General features: G+C 42.0%; 3 pseudogenes; all 3 read left to right on the top strand.

Annotated features, from left to right (window-relative positions):
- The first annotated feature begins 4,981 nt into the window (after positions 1 to 4,981).
- LOC118620905 lies at positions 4,982 to 8,678 on the top strand (annotated as a pseudogene).
- A 301-nt stretch (positions 8,679 to 8,979) lies between these two features.
- LOC118618683 lies at positions 8,980 to 9,231 on the top strand (annotated as a pseudogene).
- Positions 9,232 to 13,253: 4,022 nt separating this feature from the next.
- On the top strand, positions 13,254 to 13,961 carry LOC118620837 (annotated as a pseudogene).
- The last annotated feature ends 1,464 nt before the right edge of the window (positions 13,962 to 15,425 follow it).

The following is a 15,425-nucleotide window of genomic DNA, read 5'->3' as shown; positions in this document are numbered from 1 at the left end:
GACTATGGAGTTTCTTCTGGGGTTGATAAAAATTTTCTAAAATGGACTGTGGAGATGGTAGAGGAACTCTGTAAGTACAGTCGTCCCTCACCACTTTGTGCTTCGACTTTCGCAGCTTCACTCTATAGCGTTTTTTTTTTCAAATATATTCATTAAAAAGTCAATCAAGACAGTGAAAATGATACAGCGTGCACTCGGTTGTCTGAATCAATTATACACCCCTGTATTACAATTAAAATTAAAATTACTGTACGTATGGACTGTAGGCCTGTGTATCCGAGCACCCCAGGAATCCTTCAATGCCAGGTGCAACCTCTAGAGTCTGGAATGGATTAACCACGATAAACAAGGGACAAGTGTATACTAAAAACATTAAATTTTATGCTTACACAAGTAGGTGAATTGTGAAAAACACCCATTATGCAAATGTCCACTTTTATAAATTACTAAACATTTTCTTAATTAGAAAATTATTTTATATAGTTACATTATTGTTTTATAAATAAAGTACTTTTATTATAAGCCCACCGAGCATAATACAAAATGATACCATGCTTCAATACACTTCATATTGGTTATTAAGTTATTTGCTGAAATTATATCAGTATAGAGCATTGATTCTGCTTTAAAGGCAGGTATAGAAAGGATTTCCAATATGATGAACAATGTGTGATCTGAAAAACAGAAGAAAATATGTGTAGAATTAGGTACAAAGTAAATGTTTTCTTCAACATTTTATATCCACATTGTTGTTTTATAATAAAAGAATAGGTTGTAAGCATTAAAACAAACACACACAAAAATGAGGAAAATGACACAATTAGTAACATGCAGAATGCATCATTAAAAACGTATTTCTCTCTCTTTCTCTCTCTCTCTCTCCCCTTTTCACTCTCAAACTGGCAGCCACTAACAATCACATCTAGAGATAACTAGACAAGTATTGGTTAGGGAGGTTTCCTAGTTTCCCCAAGAAAAGAAACATTTCCTGATTTGTCATTTCTACTGACCCACACCATCTGCACCCCTAAACTAGGCCAGAGAGGGGGAGGAGCTGCCAGTGTACACCAGGTTGTCTTTCTTCTTTCAGAGGATGCCCCTGTGTTTTCAGGATAAGAGGACAGCAGGGGGCAGAGGACACTCTCAAGGATGCAGCAGAGGGTGCTCTGCCCAAGGAGGGTGGCCTCAGCAAGCAGCACTGCCACCTTGTGGCTGGGGATGGTCCCACCTCTAGATAAGGCCCCAGGGACCTTCAGTGGGGCTCCTTCATATTCTCAGAATACATTGGATAATTCAGTAATGTTCCTTCAGACAATATTTTTATTCTTCTTTCTTAAAATAAAAGTAATTCATATTCACTTTTTATAAATTTTACAAAGTAGAACTAAGGAAAAATAAAATAATAAAATTTACCTGTAAATACAATCTCCAGAGATAACCCAGGTTAGGCACTTGGGTGTATATTTTTTCCAGTCTTTTTTCTAAGTGTATGTATTTTCTCTAAGTGTGTGTGTGTGTGTGTGTGTGTGTGTATGTGTGTGTATAAATATACATATTTAATATATTTAATATATAAATATATATGTATTTAAATGGGGACATACAGTACACATTTTCCCCCAAAATAAACTAAATATATTGTATGAATATCTTTCCACTTGCTAAACATTGTTCTGCAACACTTTATTTTTAATTTAAAAAGTTTAAGTATACAAAAGTAGAGAGTATAGCATAATGGGCTCCTACATACAAATTACCCAGCTTCAACAATTATCAACACATGGCTAATACCAAAACATTTTTGATGGATGCATGGTATTCCTTTCTTTGGGTGACTAATTATAGTTTATCTAATCAATCCTTTACTGTTGAACAGTTAAATTCTACCCAGTTTTTCACTGATATAAACAATACTGGGATGAACATCTTTGTTGCTGAATCTATACAGAAATTCATGGTTATTTTCTTTGTTAAATTCCCAAGTCAAAGTGAATATGAATTTTGTAAAGTGTTTCACATATTACCAAGATACTTTCCCAAATCACTGAATTAGGAGCCTTTTTAAGTATAAAAAAATTGAAGACTTTCTCCCATATGATAGTGAGGAGAAAACTTACAATGATTTTCTTAAAATACTATAATGTCAGCAAAATAAAAAAAAAGAAAAGAAAAATCCCAATTAAACAATCTAAATCTACATATAAAAGAAGCAGAAAAAGAAAAGAGAAGAAAGGAAAGAGTTAAGATCAGAGGAGAAATAAACAAAATAGAAAATGTAAAAACAGTAGAAAAGATCAATAAAACTTTGAAAGGATAAATAGACAAACCTTTAGCCAAACACATCAAGAAAAAAAGAGCGTCCAAATAAATAAAATCATAAATGAAAGAGAAGTTACAACAGATACCACAGAAATACAAAGAATCAATAAAGAATACTATGAACAATTATATGCCAACACATTTGACAATTTAAAAGAAATGAATACATTTGTAAAAGTATATATAACCTTCTAAGACTGAACCAGGAAGAAGTGCAAAATCTAAACAGATCACCCTGGCTGGTTTGGCTCAGAGGTTAGCATTTGCCCATGGACTGAAGAGTCACGGGTTTGATTCTCAGTCAAGTGCATGTACCTGGGTTGTAGGTTTGATCCACGGCCCTGGTCAGGGTCATGTGGGAGGCAACCAATCATGAGTCTTTCTCACATTTTTTTTTTTTCCTGTGTGTGGTCTTTTTATTTTTTATTTTATTTATTTATTTATTTATTTATTTATTTATTTATTTATTTATTTATTTTTTTATTTTATTTTATTTTTTTCCTCACCCGAGGACATTTTTCCATTTTTTGTTCAGATAGAGTGGGAGGGGGAGAGAGAGAGAGAGAGAGAAACATCGATGTGAAGTGACACATCGAGTGGCTGCCACCCGCACGACCAACCAGGGCCGGGGACAAACTGCAACCGAGGTACGTGCCCTTAGCGGGAACCGAACCCGGGTCTCTCTGTACCGCAGGCTGACGCTCCAACCGCTGAGCCAAACCGGCCAGGGCTATTTATTTATTTTTTAATTAATTAATTAGTTTTTCTCCTTTTCCCCCCACTGATTCCCCCCTCCCCCCCTCCCAGCCCTGTCCCCAGCTTTGTTGTCCATGTCCATTGTTCATGCATACATGCATATAAGTTCTGTGGTTTGTCTCTCCCCCACCACCCCCTCTTCTGGGGATTGTCAGTCTTTACCCCACTTCCATGTCTTTGGGACTACCCCATTCCTTAGATTGTTATGTTCATTATATTCCACAAATAAGTGAGATCATATGAAACTTGCCTTTCTCTGTTTGGCATTTTTTGCTTAGTATAATACTTTCCAGGTCCCTCCATGTAGACTCAAAGGATAAGAGATCTTTCTTACAGCTGCATAGTACTCCATTGTTTATATGTACCACTGCTTTTTTATCCATTCATCTACTGATGGACATTTGGGCTATTTCCAGATCTTAGCTATTGTAAATAGTGCTGCTATGAACATGGGGGTACATATATTCTTTCTGATTGGTGTTTCAGACTTCTTAGGGTATATTTCTAGAAGTGGGATCACTGGGTCAAATGGCAGTTCAATTTTTAATTTTTTGAGGAAATACCATACTGTTTTCCATAGTGGCTACACCAGTCTGCATTCCCACCAGCAGTGTACTAGAGTCTCCTTTTCTCCACACCCTTGCCAACACTTGTTGATTGATGATTTGTTGACGGTGGCCATTCTGATAGGTGTGAGGTGATACTTCATTGTTGTTTTAATTTGCATCTCTCTGATGATTAGTGTGTCTTTCTCACATCCATATTTCTCTCTCTCTCTTTCTCTCTCTCTTTCTCTCTCCCCCTCTCTCTCTCCATCCCTCTCTCCCTTACACTCTCTCTAAAAATCAATGGAGCCCTGTCCAGTTTTGCTCAGTGGTTAGAGCATTGGCCTGTGGTCCCGAGAGACCCGGGTTCCGTTCCCGCTAAGGGCGCATACCTCGGTTGCAGTTTGTCCCCAGCCCTGGTTGGTTGTGTGGGTGGCAGTCACTCGATGTGTCCCTTTCACGTCGATGTTTCTCTCTCTCTCTGTTCCTCTCTCTCCCTCCCACTCTACCTGAACAAAAAAATGGAAAAATGTCCTCGGGTGAGGATAAAAAATAAATAAATAAATAAATACATAAATACATAAATTAATTAATTAATTAATAAAAATCAATGGAAAAAATATCCTAGGTGAGGATTAACAACGACAAATATCTAAACAGACCAAATACCAGCAATGTAATTGAAGTAGTAATCAAAAAAGCATTTAATAGCCCTGGCTGGTTTCACTCAGTGGTTAGAGCATCGGCCCATGGACCAAAGAGATCCAGGTTCAATTCCAGCCAAGGACACGTACCTCGGTTGTGGTTCATCCCCAGCCCCGGTTGGGGTTGTGTGAGTAGCAACCAGTCAATATGTCTCTCTCACATTGATGTTTCTCTCTCTCTCTCCCCCTCCCACTCTGTCTCAAGGTAAACATAAAAATATCCTCGGGTGAGGATTAAAAAAAAAAAAAAAAGCATTTAACAAATCAAAGTGCAGGACCAGATGGCTTCACAGGTGAATTCTACCAAACATTAAAGAAGTGATGTTATTTATTTCACACAGGACAACCTTGCTGAATCCATGGAGTTGAGGGCAGGACTGTGTCTCTTGGGTTTTAGAAACATAACTTACTGTGTGCTGTAATAGCTCCTGCTCTCAAGTAGCTCAAGAAACGGCCCTGGGAACCCAAGCTGGTCTATCCAGGTTGACTAAAGAAGGGTTTGGAGGGATCCAAGATGCTGGAGTAGGTGGAAGCTGCACTCACCTTCTCCCACAACCACATCAGAATTACAACTAAATTACAGAATACTCAACTTGGATAACTATCTGAAGATTAGCTGAACAGAAGTCTTAAAACTAAGGACATACAGAAGAAGCCATGTCGAGACTGGTAGGAGGGCCAGAGATGCAAGGAGGGCTGGCCCCACACCCATATACAGCAGCTGAGAGTCTGGAGGTATATCTCAGCTACAGAGGTTCTGCCTGAGGAGCGACAGGTCTCAACCCCACGTCAGGATCTCCAACCTAGAGCACCAGTGTTGGGAAGAGAAACACACATAATAGCTGGCTGTGAAAACCAGCAGGGATACAGTCTGCCCTTGTGAGATGGGAGACTGCTGGAAACTCAGGCATTGTCTTAAAGGGAAAATATGCAAAATATTGCTCACAGGCACTCACCCTCGGCTCCTGCAGAGGGATGACAGCTTGGAAGGTGCAGGAGTCATACAAGGAGGACTGAGTTGTGTGGCTTCAGGGAGAGGGATAAAACATCTGCCAATGTTCCTGTGTTGAGTCCCTCTCCCAGACTGCCATGGACACCCTCTTTCCTGGGTCGAGCACTCCCCCAATACAGCATTAGCTCGGGTAGCTCTGTACTAGCTCCAACCTGATGACACCCCGAGGCCCTGCCCTGCCAAGGTCACACATGGCTGTGGGCTCCGTCAGCATTGGCCAACAGGGGGGCCACACTACAGTCTTTCTTTTTTATCCTCACCTGAGGATGTGTTTTTATTGATTTTTAGAGAAAGAGGAAGAGAGAGAAACATCAATGTGAGAGAGAGACATTGACTGGTTGCAACTAGGAATCAAACCCACTACCTTTTGGTGTATGAAATGATGCTCTAAACAACTGAGCCACTGACCAGGGCTGTAGTTTTTCTTAAAAAACTCTCAAGGAATTCCAGGCAAGCTTAGGGGTGCCAGAGATATACAGGGAGAGACTGAGTTGTATGGCTTCAGGGCAAGTGCCATTATCTCCACACACCTGACCAGAGCCACTGTTCCTTTTTGCCCACCCCCTCCCCATCCTCAGACCTGCCCCTCCCCTGCATTAGCTTGGGGATCTGCACTAGCTCTACCCTGAGACTCCCTGAGGCCCCACCCTGTGAAGCACACATACAACTGTAGGCTCTGCCCATAGCAGCCAACCTGGGCCCATATTGCAATCTTTTTTAAATCATCACCTGAGGATATTTTCCCATTTATTGTCAAATAGAGTGGGAGGGAAGGGGGGAGGGAGAGAGAGAGAGAGAGAGAGAGAGAGAGAGAGAGAGAGAGAGAGAGAGAAAGAGAAATATTGATGTGAGAGAGACATATCGACTGGTTGCCTCCCACAGGACCCTGACCAGGGCCAGGGCTGGGGACTGAACCACAACTGAGGTATGTGCCCTTGACCGGAATCGAACCCGCAACTCTTTGGTCTGTAGGCCAATGCTTTAACAGCTAAGCCAAACTGGCCAGGGCAGTCTGTCTTTCTTTCTTTCTTTTTTTTATCCTCACCCAAGGACATTTTTCCATTTTTTGTTCAGATAGAGTGGGAGGGAGAGAGAGAGGAAAGAGAGAGAGAGAGAAACATCGACGTGAAAGGGACACATGGAGTGGCTGCCTCCCGCACGACCTAACCAGGGCCGGGGACAAACTGCAACCGAGGTACATGCCCTTATCGGGAACTGAACCCGGGTCTCTTGGGACCGCAGGCCGATGCTCTAACCACTGAGCAAAACTGGCCAGGGCCAGGGCAGTCTTTCTTAAAAAACTCTCAGGGAGTTCTGCTCAGCTCGGGGTGGTCAGGTTTGGGGGTGCTGGAGACACACAGGGAAAGGCTGAGTTGTGTGGCTTAAGAGTGAGGGCCACCTTCCTGCATGCCTGTGAGGTGCCATGGTGCCTGTGCAGTTCTCCCTCTACAACACCAAATCTTAATCGGCTTTAATCTGATGAACTCACCTGGCTCCACTCTGACGACTCTCTGAGACCCTGTCCCACTGCAAAGGTCCCCATGCCCCAAGCAGGTGGTGGTTGGCCTCAGTGTACTCTGAGACTTTTACTGAGTCGTCTCAGACACAGCACTGGTGCTAAGTTTGAACCTGTATTAACCTGGTGAACACTACTTGCCCCTGCCTGGTGACTTCCTGAGAACCTACTTCATGCAACTGGAATACCGCCCGAAGCTCTTTCAGTGGTTGAGCCTAAAGGGCAGCTGACTGGTAGCAATGTGTCTTAGAGTACCTTGGGCCTTGTGCTGACCTGCTCTACCAGTACTGGTGTCAGCTGGCCTCTGTACACAGCTTGGCCCCTCCCACATGCACCCAGGCCCAGCACAGACAGCTACCAACCATGGATTGTTTTGAGCTCCTAACAGATAGCCCAGGGCTGGTCACAGGCAGCATCTGACATTGACCTGTGCTGGAGTCCCTCCCTAGAGGACTCAGAATAAGCATACCCAGTAGCTGGATTCAGACCACAACAGGGCATGACTTGATTAACTCCACAAGCAGCACACACAAAGGAAGATCTCAACAGACACTAGATCCCGCTGGGGCTTTTTGGGGTCAAGTACCATATAGCAGCTTAAACATATGGTCAGGGCCAATCCTCCCAGCCAACCAGTCTGAGGGTTAACCCTACCCATGGATGTCCCAACAGCCATCTAGACTCAATTACAACAGGAGGGCTCACATAACCCACACAAGTGACACTCCTGGAGCACTGCTCCACTGAGCAACTCAGAACACCTACTACCTAAGGCACACACTACCAAGACTGGGAGATGTAGTAGATATACCTAATACACAGAAACAAACACAGAGAGGTAGCCAAAATGGGGAGACAAAGAAACATGCCCCAAATGAAAGAACAGGATAAATCTTCAGAAAAAGCACTAAACGAAATGGAGGCAAGCAATCTACAAATACAGAGTTCAAAACAATGGTTATGAAGATGCTCAAGTAACCTAGGAAAAAAATAGATGAACTTGGTGAGAACTTTCAACAAAGAGATAGTAAGCATAAAAAAGGACATAGAAACCACAAAAAAGAAATATTCAGAAATGAAGACAATAATTGCAATGAACAATACGCTGGAAGAAATAATAGCAGATCAGATGAAACAGAGATCGAATCAGTGATTTGGAAGACAAGGTAGCAGAAAACACCTAATCGAAGCAGCAAAAAGAAAAAAGAATTTTTTTAAAAAGAGGATTTTTTAAGGGACCTCTGGGAAAACATCAAGCATAACCACGGAGTCACACCGGCCGAGCATGAGACTGAGATATTTGAGATGAACCAGAACATGAGCTGACTCCAGGCTGAGATCAAGGGCCTCAAATGCCAGAGGGCATCCCTGGAGGCCGCCATCGTTGATGCCGAGCAGCATGGGGAGCTGGCCATCAAGGATGCTCAGGCCAAGGTGGCTGAGCTGGAAGCTGCTCTGAGAACCGCCAAGCAGGACATGGCCAGGCAGCTGCACAAGTACAGGAGCTCATGAAGGTCAAGCTGGCCCGGGATATGGAGATTGCCACCTACTGCAAGCTGCTGGAGGGCGAGGAGAACCAGCTGGAGTCTGGGATGCAGAACATGAGTATCCATACCAAGACCACCAGCAGCTACTCAGGTGTGCTGAGCCCATCTTTCAGGAACCTCAGCTATGGCCTGGGCTTCCAGGCCAGCTTGGGCTCTGACGGGGACTCTGGCTCCTTCAGCCGCACTAGCACCAGCTCCTCCAAGACAGTAGTTGTGAAGAAGATTGAGAACCACAATGGGAAGCTGGTGACTGAGTCACCTGATGTTCTGCTCAAGTGAATGACTACTGTGGTCCCTCCTGTCCTGCCAGCCTGTGGGAAAGGAGCTGTGCAGGGGAGTGGTGAGCACAGGAGGCCACCTGAGGCTCAGCCCCAGTCCTCAGCTCACCTTGGGGTGGAGTTTACTGCCTGGGGGACTGTCTCGCCTCTTTCCCACGCCCCCACTAAAAGCCAAATCAAAAAAATTTTTTTAAAACAAAGCCTCAGCTGGTTCTGCCAACCTGAAAAAAAAAAAAAAAAAAGGAGGCTGAGGGTCTATTGAGCTACAAGCAGCTTCAGGGGCATTTTTAAGAGTCAGCAGTATGGCAGAAGACATCAAGACCAAAAACAAGAGCTATCAGACTGCCCATTTTGACAGCAACTTCCCCACCCAAAACCAGATCAGGAACTAATGGCAGAACTGCCTCCTCTGTGAGAAGACAATGACTGCTAACAGGGGTGATGTCTCCATATGCGAATGGTACTGGCATGTGTACAAGTCCCTTTTCGCCATGTGCTGGGTGTCAGCCTGGGACGGCTGGCAAGCGGAAGGCACATTTCCTGGGAAGATCTGAACTGGCTGCACCCCACCTGCCCCGTCTTCTAGCTTTCTCCCAGGGAGGCGAAGGGGGACCTGGGTACATCCCACCACAGGGGTCCTAAATCATGGCTTAACTAATAAGAGATACTTGTTGGAAAAGTGTAACACTGTGTATGTGTAAAAAACCTGGATGATTGGGCAAGAAGCTAGGTTGGAAAGAGTACCTAGATCAGTAAGAGGGGCTTCAAAGTAAGTATTTTTGTTTTTAATTTTTATTTTATCAATATTTGACCACCTCTTCTGTGCTAGGCAATAGACTGCATGATTATATGAAATGGCCTCATGCCCCATATGTGCTAAAATTTATCTGTATAATTTTAAAACTTTTCTTAGGTGATTTTTGAGCCACATAAAAATAGTATAATAAAAACTTGTATGTACTTCACCTAGTTTTAACAATTAAAAAAACTTGAAGGAGAAATAGAAAGTTTCCCAGACAAGGAAAAGCTAAAGGAATTCATTACTACTAAACTAGTATTACAAAAAATATTAAAGGGAATTCTTTAAGAAGATGAAGGAAAAAGAGATTAAAAATATGAATAATAAAATGGCAATAACTACATACCTATCAATAATTACTTTAAATGTAAATTGATTAAATGCTTGAATAAAAAAACATAAAGTAGATGAATTGATTTAGAAACAAACAAACAAACAAACAAACAAGACCTATACATATATTGTGTATGAGAGACCCACTTCAGATCGAAAGACATATACAGACTAAAAGTAAAGGGATGGAAAAAATATTTTATGCAAATGGGGAAAAAAATCTAGGGTAGCAATACTTATATCAGACAAAATAGACCTTAAAACAAAGGCTATAAAAAGAGACAAAGAAGGACATTACATAATGATAAAGAGATCAATCCAACAAGAGGATATGACCCTTGTAAACATAAACAAACACAGGAGCACCTAAATATATAAAGAAAATATTAATGGACATAAAGAGAGAGATTGACAGTAATACAGTCATGGTAAGGGACTTTAACACCCCATTGACATCACTGGATAGATCTTCCAGACAGAAAATCAACAAGGAAACAGCAGCCTTAATTGACAAATTAGACTAGATGGATTTCATTGATATTTTTAGAGCATTTCATGCCAAAGCAACAGAATATACCTTCTTTTCAAGTGCACATGGAACATTTTCCAGGATAGATCACATGTTAGGCCACAAAACAAGTGTGAGTACATTTAAGAAGATTGAAATCCTATTAATCATCTTCTCCAATCACAGTGGTATGAAACTAGAAATCAACTACAAGAAAAAAACTGAAAAACACATAAATACACGGAGGCTAAATGACATGTTACTAAACAATGAATAGGTAAACAATGAGATCAAGGGAGAAATCAAATACCTTGAGACAAATGAAAATGAAAATACCAAAAACAAAATTTGTGGGATACAACAAAAGCAGTTCTATAAGGGAAATTCACAGGAATCCAGGCCTACCCCAAGAAACAAGGAAGGAAGGGAGGAAGGGAGGAAAAGAAGGAGGGAGAAAGGAGGGAGGGAGGGAGGGAGGGAGACAGGAAGAGAAAGGACCCATATAAAGAAAATCAGAAATGAAAGGTAAGGTAGAACTGACACCACAGAAATACAAAGGATTATAAGAAAATACTGTGCACAATGATTTATGCCAAGAAATTAGACAATCTGGAGGAAGTGGATAAATTCCTTGACATAAAATCTTCCAAGACACGACTGGCTGGTGTGGCTCAGTGGTTGAGCATCAACCCATGCACCAAGAGGTCATGGGTTTGATTCCTGGTCAGGGCACATGCCCAGGTTGTGGGCCAAATCCCCAGTGGCAGGCATGCAGGAGGTGGCCAATCGATGTTCTCTCTCATCCATGTTTCTATCTCTCTCTCCCTAAAATCAATGAAGGAAAAAAAAAATTATTTAATCTTCCAAGACTGAATAAAAAAGAAACAAAAAATCTGAACAGACTGAATACAATTAATGAAATCAAAGCAGTAATTATAAAACTCCTAACAAACAAAAGTCCTGGATCAGATGGCTTCACAGGTGAATTTCACCAAACATTCAAAGAAGAAATAACACCTATCTTTCTCAAACTATTCCAAAAATTTCAAGAGGAGGGAAGGCTCCCAAGTTTATTCTATGAGGCCAGCAGTATCTTGATTCCAAAACCAGATAAAGACATTATAAAGAAAACAAAGTACAGACCAATATTCCTGATGAACATCAATGCAAAAGTCATCAGCAAAATATTAGCAACCTGTCTGGGCCAGTTTGGCTTAGCAGTTAAAGTGTTGGCCTGCGGACCAAAGAGTCTTGGGTTCGATTCCAGTCAAGGGCACATACCTCGGTTGTGGTTGGGTCCCCGGCCCTGGATGGAGTCTTGTGGGAGGCAACTGGTCGATATGTCTCTCTCATATGTCTGTCTGTCTGTCTGTCTGTCTGTCTGTCTGTGTCGCTCTCTTTCTCTCTCCCTCCTACTATATCTGAAGATAAATGGAAAAATATCCTCCGGTGAGTATTTAAAAAAAAATTAGCAACCTGAATTCAGCAATACATTGAAAAGATCATACACTACAACCAAGTGAGATTTACTCCTGGGATACAAGGTTGGTTCAATATCCACAAATTAATTAACGTGATACACCCCATAAACAAAATGAAGGATACAAATCATATGATCACATAAATAGATTCAGAAAAAGCATTTGACAAAATTCAGCACCCATTTATGATGAAAAAAATTCTCAGCAAATTGGGAATAGAGGGAACATTTCTTAACATAATAAAGCCATATTTGACAAACCCACAGCTAACATCATACTCAATGGGTAAAAACTAAAAGCACTTTCCTTAAGATCAGGAATAAGACAGGAACATCCACTTTCACCACACTTATTCAACATAGTACTGGAGGTGCTAGGCACAGCCATCAGACAAAAAGAAGAACTAAAAGGCATCCAGATTGAAAAGGAAAAAGTAAAACTCATTATTTGCAGATGACATGATACTGTACATAGAAAACCCTAAAGAATCCACCAAAAAACTACTAGAACTACTGAAAAAATTCAGTAAAGTAGTAGGATACATAATAAATATCCAGAAATCAGTTGCATTTATTTTTAACCCTCACCCAAGGATAAACTTACTGGTTTTAGAGAAAGAGGGGAAGGGAGGGAGAAAGAGAAGAAGGGAAAGAAGAGGAGAGAGAGAGAAGGAAAGAGAAAAAAAATCAATGAGAGAGAGCATCAATTGGTTGCCTTTGTATATTCCTGGGAGATCAAACCCACAACCTTTTTTTTTTTTATCCTCACCCGAGGACTTTTTTTTTTTCCCATTTTTTGTTCAGGTAGAGAGGGAGGGAGAGAGAGAGAAACATAGACGTGAAAGGGACACATCGAGTGGCTGCCACCCACATGACCAACCAGGGCCAGGGACAAACTGTAAATGAGGTACACGCCCTTAGCAGGAACCGAACCTGGGTCTCTCTGGACCACAGGCCAACGCTCCAACCGCTGAGCCAAACTGGCCAGGGCCCACAACCTTTTAATATACAGTACAATGGTCTATGGCCATACCACCCTGAACACACCCAATCTCATCTGATATACAGGACGATGCTCCAATCAACTGAGCATACAGGCCAGGGCAAAATTGGTTGCATTTTTTTTTTTTAAATCCTCACCCGAGGACATTTTTCCATTTTTTGTACAGATAGAGTGGGAGGGAGAGAGAGGAAGAGAGAGAGAGAGAAACATCGATGTGAAGGGACGCATCGAGGGGCTGCCACCCGCACAACCAACCAGGGCCGGGGACAAACTGCAACCAAGGTACATGCCCTTAGCGGGAACTGAACCCAGGTCTCTCTGTACCGCAGGCCAACGCTCCAACTGCTGAGCCAAACCGGCCAGGGCTGGTTGCATTTTTATACACCAGTAATGAACTATCAGAAAGGGAAACTAGAGCATGGGGCATCATACTCTATCCTCAGCCCTGGCCCTATGGGCCTCTATCCCGTCCACGCTCTGAGCTGCACCTGGACTTGGTTCTGGCTTCTGGACAATCCTTCCGGTGTCCGACTCCTACAACAGGACCCCTTCGAGTGCCTTTTCTCCTTCATCTGTTCATCCAACAACAACAATGCCCACATCACTGGCATGGTGGAGCAGCTCTGCCAGGCCTTTGGACCTCAAATCATCCAGCTCGATGATGTCACCTACCATGGCTTCCCCAGCCTGCAGGCCCTGGCTGGGCTGGAGGTGGAGGCTAAGCTCAGGAAGCTGGGCCTTGGGTACCGTGCCCGCTATGTGAATACCAGTGCCCAAGCCATCCTTAAAGAACAAGGTAGGCTGCCCTGGCTACAGCAGCTATGAAAGGCCCCCTACGAAGAGGCCCACAAGGCCCTCCCCACCCTGCCTGTGGGTACCAAGGTGGCCAACTGCATCTGCTTGATGGCCCTAGACAAGCCCCAGGCCGTGCCAGTGGATGTCCATGTGTGGCAGATCGCCCAATGTGACTACAGCTGGCACCCCACCACAACCCAGGCCAAGGGTTCAAGCCCCCAGGCCAACAAGGAACTAGGAATCTTTTTCCGGAGCCTGTGGGGACCTTATGCTGGCTGGGCCCAAGCAGTGCTGTTCAGTGCTGACCTGCACCAACCCCACCAAGAACCACCAGCAAAGCGTAGAAAAAGATGGACAGTAGGCTAGGTGGAGGCACAGGACAAAGAGATTCTTCCAACACCTTTTCCCTCCATTCCCCACACTCTCCTCCATCCAGCCTCGTTGGGAATGAGACTCCATGCAACTACCTCAGGGGCTAGGCACCCTCAAATCAAGCAGTTTGTACAACAGTGTGGGGTGGGGGTTATTTGGGAAGACAAAGCTACCTATGGTTTTATCCTCTTCCCTTTATTACAAGAAGAAACAATAAAATAGAAACATTTATGAAAAAAAAGAAAAAGAAAGGGAAACTAAGAAAACAATTCCATTTACAATGACATTAAAAGAAAAGAAAATACCTGGGAATAAATGTAATCAAGGAGGTAAAAGACCTGTACTCAAACAATTATAAGACATTGAAGAAAGAAAGTGAAGAAGATACAAATAAATGGAAGCATATATTATGCTCATGGATAGGAAGAATAAGATCATTAAAATGTCCATACTTCCTAAAGCAATCCATAGTTTCAACACAATTCCTATCAAAATACCAATGGTGTTTTTTACGGAATTAAAACAAATGGTCCAAAAATTGATATGAACCACAAAAGACCCTGGATAGCCACAGCAATCTTGAGAAAGAAGAACAAAGTTGGTGGTATCACACTACCTAATATCAAACTATACTACTAGGCTATAGTAATACAAAAATAAAAATAAAAAAATAAAATAAAAAAGCATGGTTCTGGCATAAAAACAGACATACAGATCAATGAAACAGAATAGAAAGCCCAGAAATAAACTCATGCCTATATGGTCAATTAATATGTGGCCAAGGAGGCAGGAACGTACAATAGGAGTAAAGACAGTCTATTTAATAAATGGTGCTGGGAAAATTTGACAGATACATGAAAAAACTGAAATTAGACCACCTTCTTATATTATATACAAGAATAAACTCAAAATGAATTAAAGACTTAAATGTAAGACTTGAAATCATAAACTCTTAGAAGAAAACATAAGCAGTAAAATCTCTGACATTTCTTTTAGCAATATTTTTTTCTGATATATCTCCTTGGGTAAGAGAAACAAAAGAAAAATAAAGAAATGGGACTACATCAAACTAAAAAGATTTTGCTCAGCAAAGGAAACCATCAACAAAATGAACAGATGTATTCTCCATCTAAATGCTTCTTGTTAAAATTTTATTCTTCAATTACATAGTCGGCAATGACATATACGATAAGGGGTTAATATCCAAAATTTATAAAGAACTCATACAACTCAACACCAAAAACATCCAATTAAAAAGTCAGCAGAAGACCTGAATAGCCATTTTGCCAAAGAGGACACACAGATGGCCAACAGACATATGAAAAGATGCTCAATGTCACTAATCATCAGATAAATGCAAACCCAAACCACAATGAGATATCACCTCACACCTGTCAGAATGGCTATCATCAATAAATCAACAAACAAGTGTTGATGAGGATGTGGAGAAAGGGGAAC

The sequence above is a fragment of the Molossus molossus genome, unplaced genomic scaffold (genome assembly GCF_014108415.1).
Source record: "Molossus molossus isolate mMolMol1 unplaced genomic scaffold, mMolMol1.p scaffold_m16_p_1, whole genome shotgun sequence".
NCBI classification, from domain to species: Eukaryota; Metazoa; Chordata; class Mammalia; order Chiroptera; family Molossidae; genus Molossus; species Molossus molossus.
The sequence above is the reverse complement of the archived record's forward strand: the minus strand, read 5'-3'. Positions and strand labels throughout refer to the sequence as shown.